The 24,048-nt window shown below is 43.9% G+C and overlaps 1 long non-coding RNA gene across 1 annotated transcript in view; it reads left to right on the top strand.

The window, feature by feature from the left end:
* Positions 1-807: 807 nt before the first annotated feature.
* Positions 808-24,048, top strand: part of LOC309331297 — a 36,470-nt gene continuing 13,229 nt past the window's right edge. The window contains exon 1 of the long non-coding RNA XR_014151789.1: positions 808-891. This is a non-coding gene — a long non-coding RNA (uncharacterized lncRNA). The remainder of the gene's footprint in view (positions 892-24,048) is intronic.

The following is a 24,048-nucleotide window of genomic DNA, read 5'->3' as shown; positions in this document are numbered from 1 at the left end:
AGTAGCTGTTCTATTACAAAGGAATTTCAGAAATAGACTGGAAAGAGAAGCTGCTGAATTGCAACTTATCACCAAACTTAAAACTATGGAGAGACCTGGTTTGAATAAAGACATTGGATTCTTATCTCATTATACATGACAAAGCCATTTTTCACCTTCTCACCCCTTGCTTTTTCCTGTTAGACCTATTGCAGTCGTTAAGAGTCGTCAACAGGCTCATCACAGCTATCTGCCAATCACCCATTCCCACCACCCTTCTGAGTAATACCCCTCCCCACCTTCTCACTATATAGAAAGGTCCGGTGACTTCTGTTTCAGTGTATCTGAAGAAGTGTGCATGCACACGAAAGCTCATACCTAGAACTAACTCAGTTGGTCTTTAAGGTGCTACTGGAAGGAATTTTTTTATTTTGTTTTGACCATGGCAGACCATCACGGCTACCTATCTGTAACCCTTAGTTATGGTCATACTAAGGTGTGGATCTATTGATCTATCTCGTGTCCATCTCCATGTACATAAGAAAGTGCTTTATACTGAGTTAGACCATTGGTCCATCTATATATCAGTACTCTATATTGACTGGCAGAGGTTCTCCAGGATTTCAGGCCAGATTCGCTCTCACTCAGCCAATCCCATAGAAAGTAGGCATTGACTGATCACCTAACAGGTGGTGACTTCGAGCATACTGATCAGAGGCACTTCAAAGCTCCACCCAGGACTCTCCACAAGCCCTGCATGGTCTTGATGATCCTCACTTGATGTAATTGTGAAATCAGGTGATTGACAGCTCTGTGTGGTATAGGGCAGATATGTATCTGGCCACCTGGCCAGATCCGATTCCTTACTCTTAGAGGAAAGCATTGAGGAAAGAGGAAGATAGGCATATTCAGGTACCTCTTTCATATCATTACATAATGAGACGACATAATGACTAAGGGCAATGAGCCTTCCAGGAGATACGCATGAGACACTGGCCAACCAGATAGCCATGAGAAACTCATAAGCAGGACCTGAGTGTGTCAGTACACTCCACTCCTGAAATTTCCAGCAACTGGTATTCAGAAACATACTGCCTCCAACAATGCAGGCGGAACACAGCCATCATGACTACTAGCCTTTTGATCTATCTTCTTTCAAAAGCATCCAAGTTGGTGGCCATTACTGCCACTTGTGGGAGCGATTTTCATCATTTGTACTGTGTGAAGAAGTACTTTTTCTTTCCGGTCCTGAATCTTCCCAAGGAGGCTTTGATGTTTCGCCTCTTTCTCGGATGCAGGTGCACGACACCTTCGATGCTTTGAGATTGCTCTGAGTCAAAGTCTGGGAAGTCTCTTGGCTTCCATAGTTTTAAGTTTTCATCCACTTGTTTAAAAATGCAGAGATACATCCTCATAGCAACACACCTATTTTAAAATGCAAGAGAGCAGATGGGGGTATCTTTGGGAAACCTAATATAGTTCTCAAGACATAGCCAGGAACTGATTCCAGATCAAGAGCACAACAGTGTACCTATATTGCCATCTCAAATTTGATTTTAGCTCCCAATATGTTGTTTTGAGGTGGTGTTTTTTTTGGGGGGGACAGGGAACAGACTCCCCATAAATGTTGGATTTAGTAAAAGTGAGGATCGATCATGGTTTGATTAAAACTGCACCAAACACTGCTTGATTAAGTTTAGGATAACAAGCTAGCCCAGCTTGACGTACGTAGTTGGCTCAGCACAAGCCATTAACAAAGGCTGAAATGGCCAGTCATCAACCCATTAAAAGAAGCCATCACAAGTCTGGAGACTGCCAGGCACACAGGGGGAGGTTGCCAAGGGGCAATGATGTAAGCGGAAGAGGAAGTCACATTTGGCAAGGGTTTCTGGGAAGAAAAAGGAGGAGGGTAGGCAGAAGCCATGCAGGTGACTGGAGCAGGCTGGTGGCACAGAGGCACAGAGATGGCTGCTTGGCTGCCTTTGAATCTAATGTTGCACTTCTGCAGGAAGCAAGCCCCTCTTGAGATGTGAATGTTCTGAACTCTCTCACAGTAGATTCAACCGTACATATGTGTAAATAAAACCATATACAGTCGTACCTTGGTTGCTGAACGTCTTCGAACTTGTACATTTCAACTCCTGAACGATCGAAAACCGGAAGTGAATGTCCTGGTTTTTGAACAATTTTCAGAAGCCAAACATCTGGCGTGGCTTCTGCAGCTTCTGATTGAGTGCAGGAAGCTCTTGCAGCCAATTGGAAGTTGCGCCTTGGTTTTCAAACTGTTCCGGGAGTCGAATGGACTCCCATAATGCATTCTGCTTGAGAACCAAAGTATGACTGTATCTTAAAGACGCTACAGTTTCCACTGTGCCTGATTTCCAATGGAAACACAAACCGTGGCTAATACTGGGGGTGGCTGGTAACAATATTAAGGACACAGAGAAGAGCTCACACCCTGCATTTGCTGAAACTCAGTAGCGTGCCCATTCACACATTGCTGAAAAAGAGGAAATGTATCAGCTCCCCCGCCCCCAAGAAGAAAAGAAAAAAGTCATAGGGGTCTGCATAACATTTGTGCATACTAACTTACACATAAAGAAACACACTTAGAAATAGTTATTATAAATAATAATATAGAAATGTAACACATCTCACCATATTGGAGAAGACTGTGCATGTTCAGTTTGTTGTTCAGGTGCCAGCTGCTCTCAAGATTATGGTTTGAAGGTACACGAGGCCAACACCTTGCTGAAGCACAGCTGGCCTGGATCTGGTCAGTATCTGGATAGATGACCACCTGTGAATCACAGGTACACCACTTTGTGTCCCATGATGGAAGAAAGGTGGGATATAAATGCAAGAAACTTTTAAAAAAACTATTGATGGGGAACTTCAAGGGCCCTGCTCTTCTTATTGTCCTTTATTTTTAAACTGGACTGGGGCTAGACAGCCCTTCAAACAGAGGACTCCTTCCAATACAGGACTGTCCTCTGTAAAACAGCAACTCAGGACTGGTGTAGAGTTCAGGGATGTTTTGGGCAGTGTGAACTCATAAACTGGTAATCTGAATATACTTTCCCCCAGTGCATGGAATGAATCAGACAGTTGCTCCATCTCACTCAGTGTAACTTGTCTACACTGACTGGTAGCAGTTCTCCAGGATATAAGGCAGGAGTATCTCCCAAGCATACATGGAGATGCCAGATATTGAAGCTGGGACCATCTGTTTGCAAGGCAGGTGCTCCACCACTGAGCTATGTCCCTTCCCAAGCTCTCATTTTTCCTAATTCCATTGCCAGGAATAACGACCTCCAGGAAACAAGAGAATTGGACTTGTTCAACAATATCATGACCATCAGCGTCCCAGGCATGGGGAAGTTCTTATTTTTTAAATAATCAGAAACAACAGCCTTTGTTTTATCATAATTAATACCCAGCTGTTCAGACTTAGAAAAGTTTCTCAAAGCTGATAAGAGATGCCTCAAGCTAATTTGTGCATAAGAGCAGAAGATCATATCACTGGCATACAACAAAACTGAAAATTTCCTGCTGGTGGCAGAGTCAGGTGGGTGTAGGAATCCCGCTCCTGCTGTGTTCACAAAATGCTGCCCCCGCCTGCTTCAGAGAGAGGGCTCCAACAATGAGGACCTCCTCCATCAATGTGGTGGCCATGTGTGGCCTTTGGCTCTTTCCAGTTCCAGAACCATCTAATGCAATAGCCTTGCACTTCTATTTTCCTTATTTTTCTCTCCCACTCTCTTTCTCATATTGCACTGCTTCTGCTAATTTGTAAGGCACTGATGTGAAATTCATAGCCTTCAAAATGTTTTTAGACTCAAGCTTCCATCAGCCCTGGTCATCATGGCCAAGAGTCAGGGTTGATAGGAGCTGTAGTCCAAATCCAGCAACATTCAAAGAACCACAGGTTTCCCAGCGCTGTTATAAGCCATTATTATAAATGGTGAACTGGTTTGAGAGCATTGGCAGAAACTAGATTATGGAACTGTAACAGGTAAACAACCAAACTAACAATTGCAGTAGGTAAATTGCCTGCCATCATGTGCATCTGCCTGTATCTGAGATCATCATCTAAGAACCTTCTCTGGGTTTCCTCACCATTTGCTGTATGACTGGTAATAATCAAGGAGAGCACCCTTCCATGGTGGCATCCAGACTTTTGAATGCTCTCTGCAGTGATGTTTGCAGGGACAGCGTCAAGGGTTGGCATGGGTGGGCACATGTTGAGGGTCCTCAATCCAGCAGGAGACCCACTGACAAGAGACCACCGAAAGTCCTCCTCCTCCTCACAACTGAAACCTGCTTGAATGAACTCCCCCTCCCCCCGGCATCAGTAAAATTGACAGAAGACACAGTGAGAGGGAGTTCAAGATGTTCCTATAGTCTAAGTTCTTATCAGAAATAGGAAAGACCGTAGCTCAGTGGTAGAGTACCTGCTTTGCATTCATAAAGTCCCTGGGTCAATTCCTGGCATCTCCAGGTAGCAGTGGGAGAGATTCCTGCCTGAAATGCTGGACATCCTCTGCCAGACAGTGTGGTCAATACGGAGCCAGATGGACCAATAGTCACTCAGGATAAGGGAGAGAAGGATATTCCTAAAATCCTGTGATCAAGGTTCTTTGCAATTTAGCTTATTACCTGCCTATGGAACAGAACAGTCTTGTAAGAAGCCCACACAAAAATGTCTGTTAGCTTTCTGCAACTGGCAGGGATAAGTGTTTTCCTAGGAACACAAAACGACTGAGGGCACAGGCCCATAAGACATATACCGTAAGTGCATATGCTAATTTAGCTGTATATGTGCAAAATTTAGGTTGAACAGTCCTTGGGGCCACATAGAGGCTTAGATGGTCACATTTGGCCCCTCAGTCCGGAGTTCCCTAGAGTGAGAACATGCTTATGCTATATACATAGGTATACCCCTGCCAAAAATGTGCATAAACAGGAAATGGCACACAAATATCCATGCTCCAGGTCCAGTGTTCTAGCCATTACAGGACTAGCCACTCAGTTAGTAGAATAATAGAACTGCAGAGTTAGAAGGGACCCTGAGGCTCATCTAGTCCAACTGCCTGCAATGCAGGAATCTCAACTAAATCATTTTTGGGGTGTGTGTGTGTAATACAATTCAGCAATTGTTTATCTGAAACATTTGCATCTACCTGGGCTGGAAGCATAACACCAACACATATCTTCCCATACATGTGTGATGCTTTCTGCTCTCTTCCCCATCACCCACACCCAGGGATTTTCAGCTAGGTGATAAGCTGGAGGCTCATTGTTCCTGTGTTCAAGGAACATCTCCTCTTGCTTCATAATTTGGGTGTGTTGCTTTCTTTTTGCAGCTGGCTGGCAGGATGATATAAGATCCTCATTCTTGATTCCCCAGAGAGGATTAGTTTGATATGACTTTCAGGTTGATTGATGGCTGGAGGTGAGGCCAGGCAAAATCTGTCACATGGATGAGCAGTTTGGGGTGCACTTGTGAGAATGGGGAAAATCAGCATCCAGGGACAGTTCTCTTCTAGGTTGCAAAGCCAGGGTAGGACCCTGTATCTGACTGAAGACTCTCATCTAGTAAGGAATTGCCTGAAAAGAACCAGAGAGAAATGGGTAAAATGCTACCTGGACACAGGAATTGTGTGACTCTCAAATAGGAAAGTAAGAAGTCATCATTTTCATAGAATCATGGAATTGTAGAGTTGGAAGGGAACACGAGGGTAACTTAGTCCACCTCCCGGCAATGCAATTTCCATTCTGCCCTGTATTTGTCATATCGAGCATTGTTTCCATTTTGCTGCAATTTGTCTTCCGCAAACACTGCATTGTTCTTCCCAATGTCCATTGTAATGAAATCACGTTATTTACATTAAGTTACATTGTCATTACATCATTCTACCCCATTCATTTCAATGCAAAGGCAATGCAAATGGGAGGGAAATGCAATCAATTACATATCCCAAAGCAACAATGACAGCAAATGCTGATTGCACTCAGAGGACTGATTTCCATTCCAGATATGGTAGAAATAAGCGAACATTGGCAATTTCCACTCCCATTTTCATTTTTGTCAAATTCTCCAACATCCCGACTCTCAAATGCTGCAATTCTCCATAAAAGGAAACCTAACCCATAAGTATTCAGTAACGGTAATTCATTGTATGTACTGGGGCTGCCTCTGAACGATATCTAGAATCTTCAGCTGGTGCAAAATTATTGGTTTTCATTTCTATATCAGAGCATGTGGCTATTTTCAGAGTACAAGACGGTAGATTTCTGCCCCAGGGTAATTTACAATCTAAAATTCACCACTAAAGTGTTCTTCCCTGAGCCACAAATCATGGGCATATGCTGGCATTTTAGTGAGGTGGCTCTGGCACTATGGATATGGAGCATGAGGTTTCTGCTCTTATGAGAAATGAATACTGCATGATGAACATGTGTGAGTTCCAGGACATAGGAACAGGGCATGGATGGTTTGATGGGATGAAACAGGTTGATCTAGCATTCCTATAAAGGTTCTACAACCATCACTGACCATAATAAGGGTCGCAATAAAAGCTAAGAGAGCAAAATAATAGTAATAATTTATTATTTGCACCCCACCCATCCGACTGGGTTGCCCCAGCCACTCTGGGTGGCTTCCAGACAATGGAAGTGTTTGGCCAAAGTGGCAAGGAACCACAGAGAGGAAAAGCAAGGAGATCCATCCTCCAAGGGACTATAGGAAAGTGAGCTGAGAGGTGCAGAGAAGAGGAAACAGAACTAGGAACAGAAAATCAAAGGCCCCCAGTTCAATGGAAGAGGATCTGCTTTGCATGCAGAAGGTGTCAGGTGCAATCCCTAGCTTCTCCAGGTAAGGGGTGTTTTCATGTCTGAACCCCTGGAGAGCTGCAGGCAGCATATACAGTACTGAGTTAGATGGACCAGCGGTCTGACCCTGTACAGTGGTACCTTGGGTTAAGAGCTTAATTTGTTCCAGAGGTCTGTTCTTAACCTGAAACTGTTCTTAACCTGAAGCACCACTTTAGCTAATGGGGCCTCCTCCTGCTGCTGCGCCGCCACCGCACAATTTCTGTTCTCATCCTGAAGCAAAGTTCTTAACCTGAGGTACTATTTCTGGGTTAGCGGAGTCTGTAACCTGAAGCGTCTGTAACCCGAGGTACCACTGTATAAGACAGCTTCCTATGCTCATAAATCTAAAACAATGTGATTGATACTGTAAATCACTTTGATATGCCTCATGGGAAGCAATGCATACATGATGATGATGATGATGATGATGATGAATAGGCAAGGAAAGAACCAAGTCTACCAAGGCAATTAAGTTGTTGGCTTGTCCAGACAAGAGATCTGTATGAGATGCAGAAATTAAGCAGAGGGTGCTATCTAAGCAATTTACAAAGCCAGACAGTACCGGTCATTGGCTGAGCCCTGGCATTAGTACAGAAAGGAGTTCAAGGCCTATGCTTTGATAGCTTGCAGGTCAAAGAGACCACCCGGATAGTGACAGATGTGGTTCTGAGCCACTTTGCTCCTGACCGCATTGTTCGAGTGTGAATGAAAGCCTCCACCATCATCCTAGCTTGCCAGTATAAGCAGCATGCTTATTTGGATGGGTGTGATTCAGTAATGAACTCCTCAATCCCTTCTGGCTCTCTTGTCAATTTCAGGCATGACACAGACACAAAGGTACCTTTTTATAGGTAGGAAATTATAGGTGCTGGTACTTCAAAGGCTTTTTGCACCAAGAGCTTTTCCCTTTGATAAATGACAGCATTGTTAATGATGATTTATTGCAGAGGCCAGCTCAACAAACCAAAATAACTTGTTTCCATGCATTGGCTTCAGAGTAGGTTAATTCCTCCCCCCTGCTTTGGGCTATCCATCGCCAGGAGGTAGCTGGTTAACAGCTGTTTAAGTACTGGTGAAACATCTCATTTATTAACTTGTCATCACCTGTCATAAAGTTTAGCCAAATGCAAAGTGATTGTGCACTTAAGTCTGAGTAATTACCCTGTTATTAAAGCAGGCTTACTTCATCTAGCCTCGTGAAGGCTTACCTTACCTTTGTTCCATTTATTTTGAGACCAAATAAGTACTGAACTGAATGTATTCACCTTGCCTCTGTTCTGAAAAAGATCACACCTATACCAAGCAATTAAAGTACATTTCCACAGCCATGGCTCTCTCCGCAAGAATCCTGGGCACTTTAGTTTTGTGAGGGGGTCTCCTAACAACTCTCAACCCCCTTAAGAAGTTTACACTTCCCAGAATTCTTTGGGAGAAGCCATGACTGCTAAAGTGGTATAAGAGTACTTTCAATGGATGGTGCAGATATGGGCAAACTATATGTTTACATATGAATGTGTGTAATAACAATGGCCCTCCCTCCAACAGCGGCTTTCTCCTCTTGAGAGCCACAGCCCCCAACAATATCCTTCTGGGGACTGCATGGGAGTGGTGGGTGGAGTCAGGGCCAAAGGTAGCCAAAGTCAGATGTGGCACCCAGACTGGTGACTGGGAATGGCCGCCAGGACCATATAACACCCATCCTAAACGAGCTACACTGGCTCCCGGTACATTTCCAAGCACAATTCAAAGTTGGTGCTGACCTTTAAAGCCTTAAACGGCCTTGTCCCTGTATACCTGAAGGAGCCAAAAGCCTATTGTTCAGCTGGGACACTATTCAAGGGCCTTCTGGTGGTTCCCTAGCTGCAAGAAGTGAAGTTACAGGGAACCAGGGAGAGGGCCTTCTCGGTAGTTCCGCCCACCCTGTGGAACGCCCTCCCATCAGATGATGCACAACTTTCTGAGGACATCCGTATCAGGAAGTTTTAAATGTTTGATTTATCATTATGTTGTTATATTCTCTTGGACACTGCAGGCAACCCAGTCAGATGGGCAGGCAATAATAATAATAATAATAATAATAATAATAATAATAATAATAATAATTAGAGAGAAGGTGCATGTCTCTTGTTTGATCAATGTCTTAGCTTGCATGTAAACCAAGTGTCTAAACCACTTATATACCTGGTGCATCTTGTAACCTGTGCCTTGCCTATGTACTGATCTTTTATGCATTGAAGTCTCTGGCAGAAAGACAGATGGGACTCCGAGTTCTTCATCTGGCAGGGAGGGCCAGAATCTACAGTTGGTTGGTTCCATTCCAGTCACACAAAAGCCAGCAGTTTCTACATTCTCCCCTCCCCCAGTTCTCTTCCTAGGCAAGCAAGAGACATTATGGAAGGACACATTCCAGGGGACTGCAGAACCATTTCTGGCCTATAGGTCACAGGTTTTCCATACTGTTCTAGGCTAACAATCTTCTGGAGCAATTTGGAACAGTGAAAAGTGTGTGTGTGTGTGTGTGTGTGTGTGTGTGTGTACACACATGACCCTTTCTCTTCCTCTGTTTTTGGAAACATAATAGGCTCCAGCCATTTTCCTTTTCCCCAATTCCAAATGAAATATTTACCATATGAAAGCTCTATTCATGTGCTACTCATGTGTAGGGCACGTCTACATTGAGGGTGGGTTGGGGCTGTGCTGTTAGACCTACCATTGGGTCTTTGGCTTGTTCTTTGTCCAGAGATTTCTACCCTGACATCTCCTTAAAAGCAGTGGGTATCTTCTTCAAAAACCTAAAAATAAAAAAATAAAACCCCCTCAAGCTTAGTGCAGATTTGGCAATGTTCCAGGGAAAAAAGTCTCCTCCAGATTGAAGCACCTCCTCTTCCCCCAAGATTTTCCAAGGTCAGTAAAAATGAGAACAATTGCAAATATTAATTAAAAACAACACCTCTGCACCACAGATTTCTCTCCAGCATTCATGTGTAAGTTGATAAGGGAATTTGAGCCAATCATAAATCTATCTCAGATGCAGCAAGAGATTTTCTTTTGCAATTAACAAGCTGGGTGTGTTGTGCAGTCATTACAAACAGACATTCCTTTGCATGTCTTCTCTGTGGAGGCTAGTGGAAAATGTGGAGGCCAGCAGGCATGCTAAGAGGATTCTGTGTGATTCTATGCCCCAGGAATACAGAAAAACTCAGACAGTTGGATCCAGACTAGGGATGGACAAATCTCACAGTTTTGTATCTCGTTTCCCCCCAATACTTGAGTTCACTTCTCTACATTTCTAACAGTAGAAGCAGAACACAGTCTTCATGGTTTATAGCTGCTGCTGGCTTCATCCACTATGAATTTGTCCAATCCTCTTCTAAAGTCATCATGTTGATGGCCATCATTACACCTTATGAGACTGGATTCCATAGTTTAACTATGCACTGGGTATAGAAGAACGTTCTTTTGTCTGTCCTGAATTTTCATAGAATTGTAGAGTAGGAGGGACCTCAAGGGTCATCAAGTCCAATCCGCTGCAATGCAGGAATCTCAACTCAAGCATCCATGACAGATGGCCACCCAACCTCTGCTTAAAAACCTCCAGTGAAGGAGAGTCCACAACTTCCTGATGAACAGCTCTTACTGTCTGAAAGTTCTTCTAACATTCAGCTTCACTGGAGGTCCACGAGTTCTAGCACTATGATGGAGGGAGGAAAAACCTTTTCCTATCCACTTCCTCCACACTTCCCAGTATTAACTGACCCAAATTGTACCTCCCAAGTCGTGTGCTGATTGGACTGCAGCTGTCCATCACATGTCAGCTTTCTCAGAATGTTGTGACATGGTTCTCAGCTCATTTAAAAGTATCAATATCAAAAATGAGTTTTCAAATGGAAATGAAAGGCATATGATATTGAGAAATGTGAACTCAGGAGGAAATTCAAATGTACATAAAAAAGGTAAAGGGTCCAGTCGTGGCCGACTCTGGGGCTGCGGCGCTCATCTCGCTTTATTGGCTGAGGGAGCCGGCGTACAGCTTGCAGGTCATGTGGCCAGCATGACTAAGCTGCTTCTGGCTAACCAGAGCAGCACACGGAAATGCCGTTTATCTTCCCGCTGGAGCGGTACCTATTTATCTACTTGCACTTTGACGTGCTTTTGAACTGTTAGGTTGGCAGGAACTGCTAGGTTGGCAGGACAAATGTACATATTTTAGTACTATTTATATGCATTTCCCCCCTCTGGAAAATCATTTTTTTAAATTGCAGATAAATATGAGTGAAAACTAGACTGGAACTAGACTGATTTCCCCATCCCTACAAATGCACAAGGCCAAACCTGAGGACATTCAGGGTCAATGTGGTATAGAGGTTGGAGTGTAGGACTAGGACCTGGGAGACTAGGGTTCAAATCTCCTCAGCCATGAAGCTTCCTGGGTGACCAAGGCCATTTGCTGACTCTTAGCCTAGCCTGCCTCACAGGCCTGTTGCAAACATAAAATGGAAGGGGAGGGTACATTACATTAAGCTCCTTGGATGACATAAGAGATGCAAACACCTTATTCATATAAGGTGTGTGTGTGTGTGTGTGTGTGTGTGTGTGTGTGTGTGTGTGTGTGTCAATTAGCATCCAATAGCTAATTGGCATGTGTGCACGTGCACACACACACACACAATGTTAGCTACTCCCTGCGACAAAGTACCCAATTTTGCTCTGCTTTATGTAGAGACCACAAAAGAAAGGTGGAATTTGCATTGGTTTTATTCTTTCTTGTAGATTGATACTTGCAAGAGAAAAGAAGAAGGAGAAAAGGGGAACATTTTGTGCTCCGGGTTGAATGTATAATTTTTTTGATTTGTGTATGCTACCTCATTTGAACTGTTTGCTAGTGTTACCACATGGTCATTTGTGATCTTTATGTGTAAAGGCCACTGAGTACATTGCTAATGAATTTGACCCTACCCTACCTGACTTACTCCTAATTTGTCTTCTGGGTTTTCGTTGAACCTAGTTCATTTGGAACTCATTATGAATAGTGTGATTTTGACAGCAGGTAACTGGGCTGGTAATTAAGGAATCATTGGATATGACTTGGAATACACTGTGTTCAGATGAGGGCTATGTTTGGTAGTTAGTCAAACTGAAGTACTTCAGTTAGCTAACCAAAGTACTGTATACACTGACTGGCAGCAGCTTCTCGGGGTTTCAAGCAAGAGCCTTTCCCAGACCAACTAGGAGAGGCCAGGGACTGTATCTGAGACCTTTTGCACGCAGGACAGTTGCTCCGCCTCTAGGCTATGGCCCTTCCCCATTTAGCTGGGTGGGACAAAACTTCCCTGACACTCAACACAGCAGTCCTGTTCTGTGTGGTGTTGAAACCTCCTTAATTCTCACTTTGCTTAGGAGCAAAGGCACAGCGGTGCGGATGCTGAGTGAGTGAGCCCCAGATCCGTCCTCCCTCTGTCAACAGCAAAATAATGGGCGTGGCACAAGCCTGGAGGAAATCTGTGTCAGGCTGGTGATGGGAAAATACGGCAGCTTGTCAAAGCAGCTTGGCCTGCAGCAGAGAGACGAGTGAGATTAGTAGGCATTGTCTCACCTGTCGGCAGCCTCTTCAAGGCCTGTTCCTTTTGACAGGGCGGAGGTGTGAGAGTGATTCTCTCTTGATCCCACCCAGGGCTGCACAGGGTGGTGGTGTGTGCATGGGGAGGGAAAGAGAGCTCAGAGGGAATGACTGAAATGATATTGCTTTCTTAGGTGTTGTGGCTAGAGAGAAGCATTGTTGCCTTAAACCACAGCGGTTGCACGGGCACATGCACACAAAAAAGAAGGAGCTGCCTTGCTTAGAACTGCAGATCTTTTTAGCATGCTTCTGTGTACTCAGCCCTGGCTCTAAGCTTGAGAAGCTCCCAGGCAAACTGCCCTCTGATGAGTTCCCTCCTCTACTGTTGGGACTTGGTGGCCTTACCCAGTGCTTTTTTTCTTAAAACATGTTTAGGGGTACTCTCATTTTGACTCAAGACAATCATCATTTCATAGTTCACATCAGGGGAAATAAATACAGTACATGGACAAGAGTACAAAGATTCACAAAATGTTTAGGAGGATGTGTACCCCTGCATCCCCCCAGGAAAAAAAGTACTGGCTTTACCTCAGAGGCAGCAGGAGGATCTTTTCAGCCTGTGGGCCACATTCACTTTTGGGAATGTCCCAGGGGCCACACATAGGCAATAGGTGGGGCTAACCCATAAACAGCAGCAGCATGAAAGTGTCCTGGGATGATCCCCTTGCTTGGGTACAGCTGAAATTCTGTATTAATGTGTGCGGTTTTTTGTTATGCATTTGGAATTAATTGTTCCATCACGATCTGCTCTGATTTGGAGGATAAATTAGTGTAGAACAACAAATTAAACTGGCAGGGATTAGTTGTTTTCTCAATAGTGGTGGTCAAATCTGGGCAAAGTCAATTTAGCATAGCAAATCTGGAAGCACATTGCAAATACCCAAGATCATAAAGCCTTCAGAAGGAATTTGAATCAAGGGATCTCCAGAGCTGGACAACAACACAGAGACTTTGTTTTGTCTCTGTAAGAGTTGCATGACGTACTTGCTGAAAAAGGGAGTGCCAGAGCCAAGTACATAGACATTCTTGGTTATCGTGAACTACTGGTGATTAGTAATAGGCCAGACCCAAACACCCCCAGGGACCAGTTTCTACTTGATGAACCAATACACAATTCTAGATGAAGGACATTTCAGGGCGATGCTTGCCTTCTCACAGGAGCACTTCTGAGTGCGGCTTTCATTACGATGCTTTTTATGTCGATTGAAAACTGGGCCAGCATTGCAAAGCTTTCAGAACATCAGGCCATCAAAATGATGATCTGATTTGCAACCACTTGACCCCAATTTTCCACGCACAGAGCACAACCTCCCCTTTGAAACTCTGATTCTAGGAAAAGAGCCGGAAAGCATGTGGTTTTTGAAAACAGCGTTGTTGAAAGTTTCTGGAGATCCTTTTGGCTGGCGTGCCATCTCTGGTTACATCCGTCGAGTCGCATTATGCTGCTGATACTATCTAATAAGAAGTGATGGATGTGACTGGGATTGGGAAGCTTAAAGAGTGACACTGCAGTCTTAAGAGAGCTCGAGAAGCCCTCCCATTCCTTGCTTTAGCTCTCTTCTGCAAAGGGAGTTTTAAAGGCTGCGTGGCAAAAGAGGATATGTGTTTTTATCTTCCACCCCATAACACTAGAACTCAGAGGGGGGTCACCCAATGACCATGATTGGCTATAGAGCTGGTAGCGTATATTGGTCAGGGCGTTGGGACTAGCACCTCAGAGACCAAGCTAACAAGTCAGAATAACAGAACAATATTCCAAATATAAAACAATCCCCAACTTAAATACAGTGCAATCATAAAAACAAAACAAAGACATGGTTAAAAACTACCAAACAAGGTGGTGGTGGGGAATCAGCTAAAGGCCTTTTGAACAGTCATGTCTGCTAACTGCCTGAAACCATGCAGTGATAAGATTGGCAGCCCACATGGGGGGCACCACCACAGAAAATGCCCGAGCCCTGTTTGCCATCAGCCATGGATGAAGGGGTTGAAGGGCTTGGAGCAGGACCTCTGATGATGATCAGAACATGTGAGAAGGAACATATGGAAGAATGTGGACCTTAGGATACCCAGGTCCCAAGCTGTTTACATTAATGGGTGAATGGACCTCACTTGGCAAAGTGGGTGGGCACCACTACAGAGCCTGGGCTAGCCTTGGTTGCCATCAGCCATGCCTTGTGAGATTTAGGGATTGGAGTAGGATGTCAGCTGATGATTTGAGAATGCAGGGGGGGAATGTATGGAAGAAGAGTGTTCTTAAGAATTTACGAGAGAAGGTGGTCCTTAAGATACAAATGGATGAGGGGTTCACCACGAGCAAACAAGCTCCTGGCTACTTCAGCTGGCTAAAAGGGTTAGATGACTCATGAATGAAAGGGCATGAAAGCAAAAAGATACTTGTTTTGCATATTCCGTCCAGGCTGGGGATGTCTTGGGTTCCGGCTTGCCTTGAACCTTGAATGCTCAGAGGAACCCTTAGGAAGTGTATCGTTCACCTCCTGCCCCTTTGTTGAAAACCTTTGAAAGGAAGAGGCCACCCAACAAAGCCTTCAAAGGAGAATGGTGTTTACAAAGAAAAAGGAACCAGGAGTACATAGTGGAAAGTGCAACCTTATTCCCCTGCTAAAACACCCCTTTTGCTGTTTCTGTGGCTGGCAAGATCCTGCTTAGCAACTTGGAGACAAGTCTACAGGTCTCTGCTCGCTCCTCTTTCCCTGCGCCCATCTAAAGGGAAGACAAGGCAGGGGGAGGAGAGACGAAGGTGCGTTTGACAGCTGAAGAAAAGGGTGTGACAGCCGGAGCTGTGATCACTCAACAGAGCGGCCTGTCAGCTTCCCTTATTGAGTTGTACTTGAAGGGCTGAATAGGAAACAGACCGGGATGCTTTTGAAGTCACATTTCTTTGTTGTGATTCTGTCGTTGCAAAGCCGACGGAAATCTGGCAGGGCAATAATTGTTGTTGGTGCTATGTTTTATATGCAGACGCATTGTTGGGTGCCAGAGGGAGGGGGGAGGAGTGGAGAAAGGAGGGAAGCTTTAAAAAGAGGGCAAAATAGCTGCAGTTGATGATGATAATGATAATGATAGATAACAATGTTGAGATTTGGCAGACTTTTTCCAGCCCGTAACAACAGTTACAGAGGTTGTCCACACCCGGGGTTCTGTTTGCTTTTCCATTATGGTGTGGGTGGGTGAGGCATCAGCTGTGCTTCCACCCAACTCGTGCAATCTGCTTTACGCTGCTTATTATGGACTTATTAAGGGATTATTATAGACTGCTTGAGCCCTGCCTATGAGCTTCCTGGGTGTGTGTGGCCGGCCACCGGGACAAAATACTGGACTAGCAGGTCTGATCCTGCAGACATTTCAGCTATTAGATCTATATCTCATGTGCTAGCAGATCTGAGGCTGAAACAACAACAAGTCCCTCTAATAAGGGTGCTGGAGGATCAGGCCAAAGGCCTCTCTAGTCATCCTTTCCCCCACAGGGGTCAATCAGTTTCCTCCAGGACGCCCACAAGTAGGAAAACATAGCTTCCAACATTCTTCAGATGAAAATAGGGACATTTCTCACTTCCCCTCAACTAACGCTTCTCAACCCCCCCCATTTATTCCCTGTCCCCCATAGAGCATTTCCATTGCCACTATCCAAACAGGCCACAGTATGCACACCCTCCACCATCCTGAGAAAATTCCTCAACCCCTGTGGAAGAAAGGGGTTAAGTTTACTGCATGTACGGTGTTAAAGGAAAATATTATGAAAATGATAATATTTCATATAATATAATGATAATGGTACTTAATCCCAGTAAAATTAGCAAAGGTCTATCATATGAGTGATAACTTATGTTGGAAATGTAAAGAAAAAGAAGGTACCTTCTATCACATGTGGTGGACATGTCCAAAGGTGAAAGACTTCTGGGAAAAGATATATAATGAACTGAAATAAATGTTGAAATATACATTTATTAAGAAACCAGAAGCCTTTCTACTTGAGATAATAGGAATGGAATTGCCCAAAAAAGACGTTAGACTGTTTTTGTAAGCCACAACTGCAGCGAGAATTTTACTAGCCAAAAATGGGAAATCACAAGAAATACCAACAGTGGAAGATGGGCAGATGAAGATGCTGGACTTTTTGGAGCTTGCCGACCTTACTGGAAGAATCCGCGATCAGAAAGAGGAGGAACATTAAGAAGATTGGAAGAAATTTAAGGAATATCTAGCTAAATATTATAATATAACATAAGTGGAAATACTTGCAAGTATTAAATTGGCTTAGGATCAAAGTATGTTGAATTGTATAATACTATGGATTGAGATTATGATGAAAAGAAAGGAAGTTAGTAATCTGAACTAGTTAATTGTATTGGAAAGTGAATATTGGAAAATTGCTAAAATGAGATTCAATGAAAATCACTTAGGAAGGATCCGAGGAAGTCATTCAATAATGGAAATTAATTTGGATTTGAATTGGAAGAAATTTTATATGTTTGTTTGTTTTTCTTTTTATATGTTTTGTGTTGTGTTGTATTTGTTATAAATTTGGGAAATTAATAATTTTTTTTGAAAAAAAAAGAAAATTCCTCAATCCCAATTTTTTTAATTGCATTTTTCTTTGGTAGATTTACAAGAAGAAAAACACACACCAATAAATAAATTTTAGGAAGGGGCAAGGTTACAAGTGGGCACACAAAGCATTTTTTCCTTCCCGCCCAGGTTAGCACTACCCTCTCCCTACACCTCAGAGACCCACAGCGGGACCTCAGCAGTGGCAGCCTCTCCCCCTCCTTGCCTGCTCTCCAGCAGCTGCTACGAGATACCCATGGGAGGAAGCCAGCAGTGGCCGCCATGGGAGGCAAAAGGATGCTCCCTTGCTCAGGACAAGTGCTGGCCCATCCTCCCCTCTGAGCTCAGTGGTGGTGGCACCAGCAGGGGAAATAGGGATATTCTAGGACAGCAGCTCTCAACCTGTGGGTCCCCAGATGTTGTTGGACTACAACTCCCATCATCCCTGAGCTCTGGCCTTGCTAGCTAGGGGTGATGGGAGTTGTAGTTCAACAACATCTGGGAACCCACAGGTTGAGAACCGCTGTTCTAGGATCAGTTCAGAAGCCAGGATGGCTTTCATAATTCTGGGACTATCCCTGGAAAATAGGGACACCTGGAAGGTATGGGAAATGGAGGCAATAGCTTTCTCCTACTGATGCAACCTAGCGATTGGTGCTTAGAGGCTTACTTCCTCTGATTCTAGTTGTTCCATACAGCCAGGGTTTGGCACAAAGGTAGGATCAGTATTTTTCTCTTGTGACGTTAACTCAAATTCTGTGTCAATTTATTCTATTACCCCCTACTTATGCATATGCAGTGGGTGGGAGGAGGAAGAGGGGAGAGTTTTGTCTTCTGCAATTGGTAGAAATTACCATTCCAATATATGGAAGTCTATTTAATTTTCAGAAATTGATTCTGTTCTGACAGACACGGAGAGGGGTCTTAGAGTTCTCTGTGCGTTGCTCAGAACATTTGAAGTCTATCATGGTGATAATGGGGTCTAGAAACTTACTTTCCTTTTTCAATGAAAACTGAGATTCTCGGGTTGCAGAGATCCCTGCCAAATAAATACTTCTCCAGTTTTGCTGCATGTTGCCTTCTAAAGGCAGCCTCCATTCTTATTTGGTATCACGCTTCCCTGACCTTCAAGGTCTGTGGTTATTGACATTTTGCTCCGGCTGAGTCAATATTAACTTCTTAGGCCAATGGATAATAAATAGAAAAAGAGAAAAAAAATAAGCAATGCACAGTTAATATTGATTTATGATTATTTGGGCCCTTTGCATGACTTTCCCACGCACAAGCCAACTTTCAACAAGCAGGGATTAAATGCTTCTTAGTGCCAAGAGGCGAAACAAATAGGGAAGAAGGTCTGTTCCAAGGTTAAAAATACAGTCAGATCCTTTAGAGTAATTGTTTATGGTGAGTAAGCTTCAAGCATGGTTTATATGAGAAACTGGCTGGTCTTGTAGCTGATTCACATAGTTTTGGAGAAAGGTTGCAGCTCAGACATAGAGCACAAGGATTGCATGGAGAAAGTCCTGAGTTCAGATCTCACGCAAAGAAGGGCTGGAGAACAATATACAGAAGTTGTTGGGCTCCAAGTCCCATAATTCTTGACCATTGGCATACTGGCTGCAGCTTGTGGGAGTTGGAATCAGACTTCTGGAGGGCTGCACCTGGCTTAAAAGTCTCTCAAGTAGCCATACCAGTAATACCTTTGTCTACTTCTTTGGCAAGTTGGAATGGACCAATCAGCCTGCTTCAGTTGCCTTAGCTTCTCATTCTTCCATTCTTAAACTCATTTCTCCACATTTCTGCAGCAATTTGTGATTTATTTATTTTTAAAAAAGAAGTCCTCATGCAAGTTCATCAGCAATTTGATGTGCATTTCTCCAGATAAACGTAATTTTATATGTAGCTTTGACTAACGTGCACACTTTTGCAAGCAATACCCCCTAATGCAATCCCTACTTGTACATTATTTTCACCAATTTAGGTATTTTAATGCATATTTTACTCTAGTATGCTCCGTTTTGTATCCATTACTTCGCTGGAGAACTGCACTGCAAATTGAAGGATGGCCGTGTTTCAGTTTGCATATTATATCATTTTAACAGTCCTAGCTTCCCCCAAAGACTCCTGAGGACTGTAGTTTGTTAAGGGTACTGAGAGTTGTTTGGAGACCCCCTGTTCCTCTCACAGAACTACAGTCCCCAGAGTACCCAGGAAAGAGATGTTGATTGTTAAATTACACTGAGAATTGTAGCTCTGTGCGGTGAACAATGCTTAACACACTACATAGGACTCTTTGAGGTAGCCATGATAACTGGTAGTATAAGAGTTCTTCAAATGTTTTGTGTGGATGTGGTCTTAGATATGATGTGAAAAGACCTGTGTGCTTAAAAAAAGCAAAAGCCACAACTGTATCAAAGCAGGATTTTTTTTTGGGGGGGGGGGCTCTCTGATTTTAGGAGGAAAAGTGGTGCTTGCATGAGGAGTGCAGAACTCTCCCTGTGACACAATCTCAAGTCCAGGCATTTTCTTCCCAGGTGGGACATTGATGCTGGAAATAAATCCACTTGAGAGATGAGTTATTTGGGTGAGGGGCTGCACAGAGGTAAGTCGTGGGGGAAGGAACAGGCTTGGTCAGCTCACCGTACCCACAGCCATTTCTTTTGCTCCTGAAATCAAACCCAACCCACTTTCTAGGTTATCAGTGATCAGCTCTTGACCCTCAGACACCTGGATGGGCTGTTGGCATATCAAGTTTTTGTCCGGCATCAGCTTTTGGAAGAAAGCAAGAGGAATTTATATTTCCTGTCACAGTACTCAGCACTGAGCCAGACTGAGAAAGAATCTCTCTCTCTCTCTCTCTCTCTCTCTCTCTCTCTCTCTCTCTCTCTCTCTCTCTCTCTCTCTCTCTTTCTCTCTCCACCCCCCCCCCCATTCTCCCCCCTTCTCAGTCTTGACATCAGGATGTTTCAAAAACTCCAAATCAATTTGAAGCCTCCCGATTTTCAGCCAAGGAAGCAACGTGCTGATAGGGTCAAAAGGCCTGTCGCCAATATGGATCATAGAATTTGACATATTAATTCAAGCTGTCAGAACCAATATGTGTAACTGTGCTTTGCAGAGGCGCAGGCCCCCCTTCCCCAAAACAGGGACAAGGATAACATTTCACAGATTCCTGTGCAACCAATTGGAGAGCATGTGACCTTAGAGTTCCCTTTCCCTTACTGGGGGGAGGGGGGCAGAGAAGGGAGAGGAGAGGCTTTAGGGATGTATTTCAGAAGTTCATAATGGGATGCTAATTAGCTGGATGAATGTGATGGAATCTTTTTCTCCCTCTTATACATAACCAACCCCTCTACAAAAATTGCATCAGTTTATACAAACTTGGATGCTCATTCGCCTGCACTGGACGCCCAGAGTTTCACAGCTCCCTTATTGGCACCCAAACTAATCTGCAAAGTGGCAGGAAACACATTAGGAACTCTTTGATATTCTACATGTGAAATGTTGGAAAGCTCAAGCAGTTTCAGGCAACTGGAAGGAAATCGTTCCAAGGTTCAGGCTGTGAGTGCCGGCGTCTATGCAGCCAAAACAGCACCACCCGCGCATGCAAGGAAGGTATCAGCAGACACAGGGAAAGCTTGAAGAGTGGAGAATTACAACAATATTTAAGAGGAAGGCCCTTTAAATGGGTGGAAAGGGGGAACCCCCCCTCAAATGGCCCAATGAGGCCTGCACTTGCTCGTGGGCATGTGAGGTTGACTGAATGTGGGCAGAAACTGGGGGGTAGAGAAGGATGGAATTGAGTTTCTGGAAGAAGCCATGGCTGACTGGAAGCAGAACACACCTCACTAAGCTTGTTACCATGAGTCATCTTTCTTTTAATGGTCGCATAGTGCAGGTGTTATGGGTTTCCCCCAACACAGGGACACCCATCAAATCAAAACACTACCTTTTCCATCCCTTATCTTCCCTTGATTTCCCCATCTCACCTAAACTAAAGATAGCTAACCCTTGGCTATGTATTGATTCAAGTTTTTTTTTGGGGGGGGGAAGCAAGGATCCTTTAAGTTCCTGGGTGCTAGATCCTTCCCAAAGTACTTGGATTTAGTAAAAGTTAGAATTCATAGAATTGTAGAGTTGAAAAAGACCCAAAGGATCATCTAGTCAAACCCCTGCAATACAGTAATCTCTTTTTTAAAATTAATTTTTATTGGAGTTTTTATCTCTACAAAATAACAGAAATAAAGAAAGGTTTACACATATGTACATGTTAGTAACACAAAGCATCCCACCACCTCACCCCCACCCCACCATTGGTTCGACATAACTCGAAATGTGAGTTCCTTCCATCGTTGCTTGACCTTAATTCTATAACTTATCATTACAATTGTTTTGTTGTATCGTATTTGACAAATATTCTGATTTTACTTGCATTTGTAACCTTTCCCCTTACAAACTTTGTTGTTTACATATCAATATTTCTGTACCGAAGCAGTGTTTTTCTCATATATTCATCCATTCTTTTATTAAATTTCTATTTGTTTGACCTCTGATAGCTGCCGTCATTTTGGCCAATTCAACAAATTCAGTAAGTTTGATTTGCCAGTCTATTATTGTGTGTATTTTGTCTCCCTTCCAGTTCTTTGCTATAAGGACACTTGCGGCAGCGTATAAGAATATCCTTTTCTTATTTATGGGGGTGTCATTTGTTATTAATCCCAATACAGAAATCTCAACTAAAGCATCCATGACAGATGGCCATCCAACCTCTGCTTAAAAACCTCCAACCTCTGGTGGGAGTCTGTTCCATTGCAGAACAGCTCTTACTGTCAGAAAGTTCTTCCTGAAGTTTATTTCGAATCTCCTTCCCTGTAACCTGAATCTATTGATTTGGGTCCTACCCTCCAGAGGAGGAGAAAACAAGCTTGCTCCATCTCCCATGTGACAGCCCTTTAGATGTTTGAAGATGGCTATCCTATCTCCTCTCAGCCTCCTCTTTTCCAGGTTAAACATAACCAGGTCCCTCAACCGTTCCTCTTAAGACTTGGTTTCCAAACCCTTGATCATCTTGGTCACACTCCTCTGCACACGTTCCTGCTTGTCAATAACCTTCTTAAATTTTGGTGCCTAGAACTAGACACAGGGAGGGAAAGAGGGAGCAGCTGATCTGAAGAGAGACCTTAACAAAGTGAGGGGGTGACATTCAGCTTGGTTCACACATTGCAATGTGAACCGTCCTAATTTGCCCTTCATGAAAGGATACACATGCACCAAAGCACAGCTATCCTTCGAAATTCACACATTTTTGCAATAATATTTCCCCAACCAAAGATGTGTACTAAAATGTGTGTGTGTTAGAGCAAAGTGTGCATAAGTTGCATAAGTTAGCGAAAACAGCATATAAAATTCATTATATTAGGGGGAAATTGCATGCCAAAAACAGGCATACGCAGAAGAAAGCTGCAGTGAAGCATTTCAACGAAGCTGAAAGAGGGAAGGCTGAGGTTTTCTCCATACCCATACCAGCCAGCAAGGTGTAGGATCGCACCATTCACATGTCTGTGCCCTGCAATGTGGGATTGCACACCATACTAATGTAGGTTCTGTGCTTGTGAAGGGCTCACTCCCCACACAGAGAGGCTTTCAGAAAAGTCTTGGGCTTGGCCGGTGCCTTCTCTGCAGTGTGTTTTGCATAAAGCTTCATCTAGCAGCCCTTCAGAACTCTGTCACCAGGGGCTTTAGCCGGCTCACCGGAGCCAAGACCGAGCTATTCCCTGAGCAAACTCTTTTCATGTATGGTTTAGGTTGGCAGAAACGTGTAATTTATTAGTTCTTTTATATCCTGCACAGATTCATAAATCAGGCCAGTTCATGTGCAGAGCTGTGGTGTGTCTTACAGATTCTTATTTCCCTGGGTTAGTTTCACATACAGCCTTCCGTGACTAATGCAGATGGAAAGCAGCTACTGACTTATATTACACCTCAGTCCACCTCCCCCTGCTTTGTGTCTAGACAACAATGCCCTCTAATGTACCAAGAAAGATGGGGGCTGTTGGTATTTTTCTGTCTCACACCCTGTTTTAATTTTGGTTTTGCTTTCCCTTCATGACCTGCACAGAAGTTCAACTGATAGTCAAGGTCTTATCTGAGCCAACAGTGTGATGCGGCAGCTAAAACAGCCAATGCAATTCTGGGCTGCATCAATAGGAGTATTGCATCTAGATCAAGGGAAGTAATAGTGCCACTGTATTCTGCTTTGGTCAGACCTCACCTGGAGTACTGTGTCCAGTTCTGGGCACCACAGTTCAAGAAGGACACTGACAAACTGGAACGTGTCCAGAGGAGGGCAACCAAAATGGTCAAAGGCCTGGAAACAATGCCTTATGAAGAACGGCTAAGGGAGCTGGGCATGTTTAGCCTGGAGAAGAGGAGGTTAAGGGGTGATATGATAGCCATGTTCAAATATATAAAAGGATGTCACATAGAGGAGGGAGAAAGGTTGTTTTCTGCTGCTCCAGAGAAGCGGACACGGAGCAATGGTTCCAAACTACAAGAAAAAAGATTCCACCTAAACATTAGGAAGAACTTCCTGACAGTAAGTGCTGTTTGACAGTGGAATTTGCTGCCAAGGAGTGTGGTGGAGTCTCCTTCTTTGGAGGTCTTTAAGCAGAGGCTTGACAACCATATGTCAGGAGTGCTCTGATGGTGTTTCCTGCTTGGCAGGGGGTTGGACTCGATGGCCCTTGTGGTCTCTTCCAACTCTATGATTCTAGGATTCTATGATTCTATCTGCAAACCGCCCCCAGCAAATGGGCATGGAAGAATTCGTCAAAGCAACCGGAGGGTTTGGAGAGAGGATGCCTTCCCCTCCTCATCCGTCTTCCTAAATTTGGTGCCCTCCAGATAATGCTGGACTACAATTCCCATCATCCTTGACCATTGGCCATGCTGGCTGGAGGTGATGGGTGTTGGAGTCCAGCAACATCTGGAAGGCATCTGGAAGGAGG

This window comes from Podarcis erhardii (genome assembly GCF_964252035.2).
Source record: "Podarcis erhardii genome assembly, chromosome: 16".
Classification (NCBI taxonomy): domain Eukaryota; kingdom Metazoa; phylum Chordata; class Lepidosauria; order Squamata; family Lacertidae; genus Podarcis; species Podarcis erhardii.
This window is presented reverse-complemented; position numbering and strand designations above follow the sequence as displayed.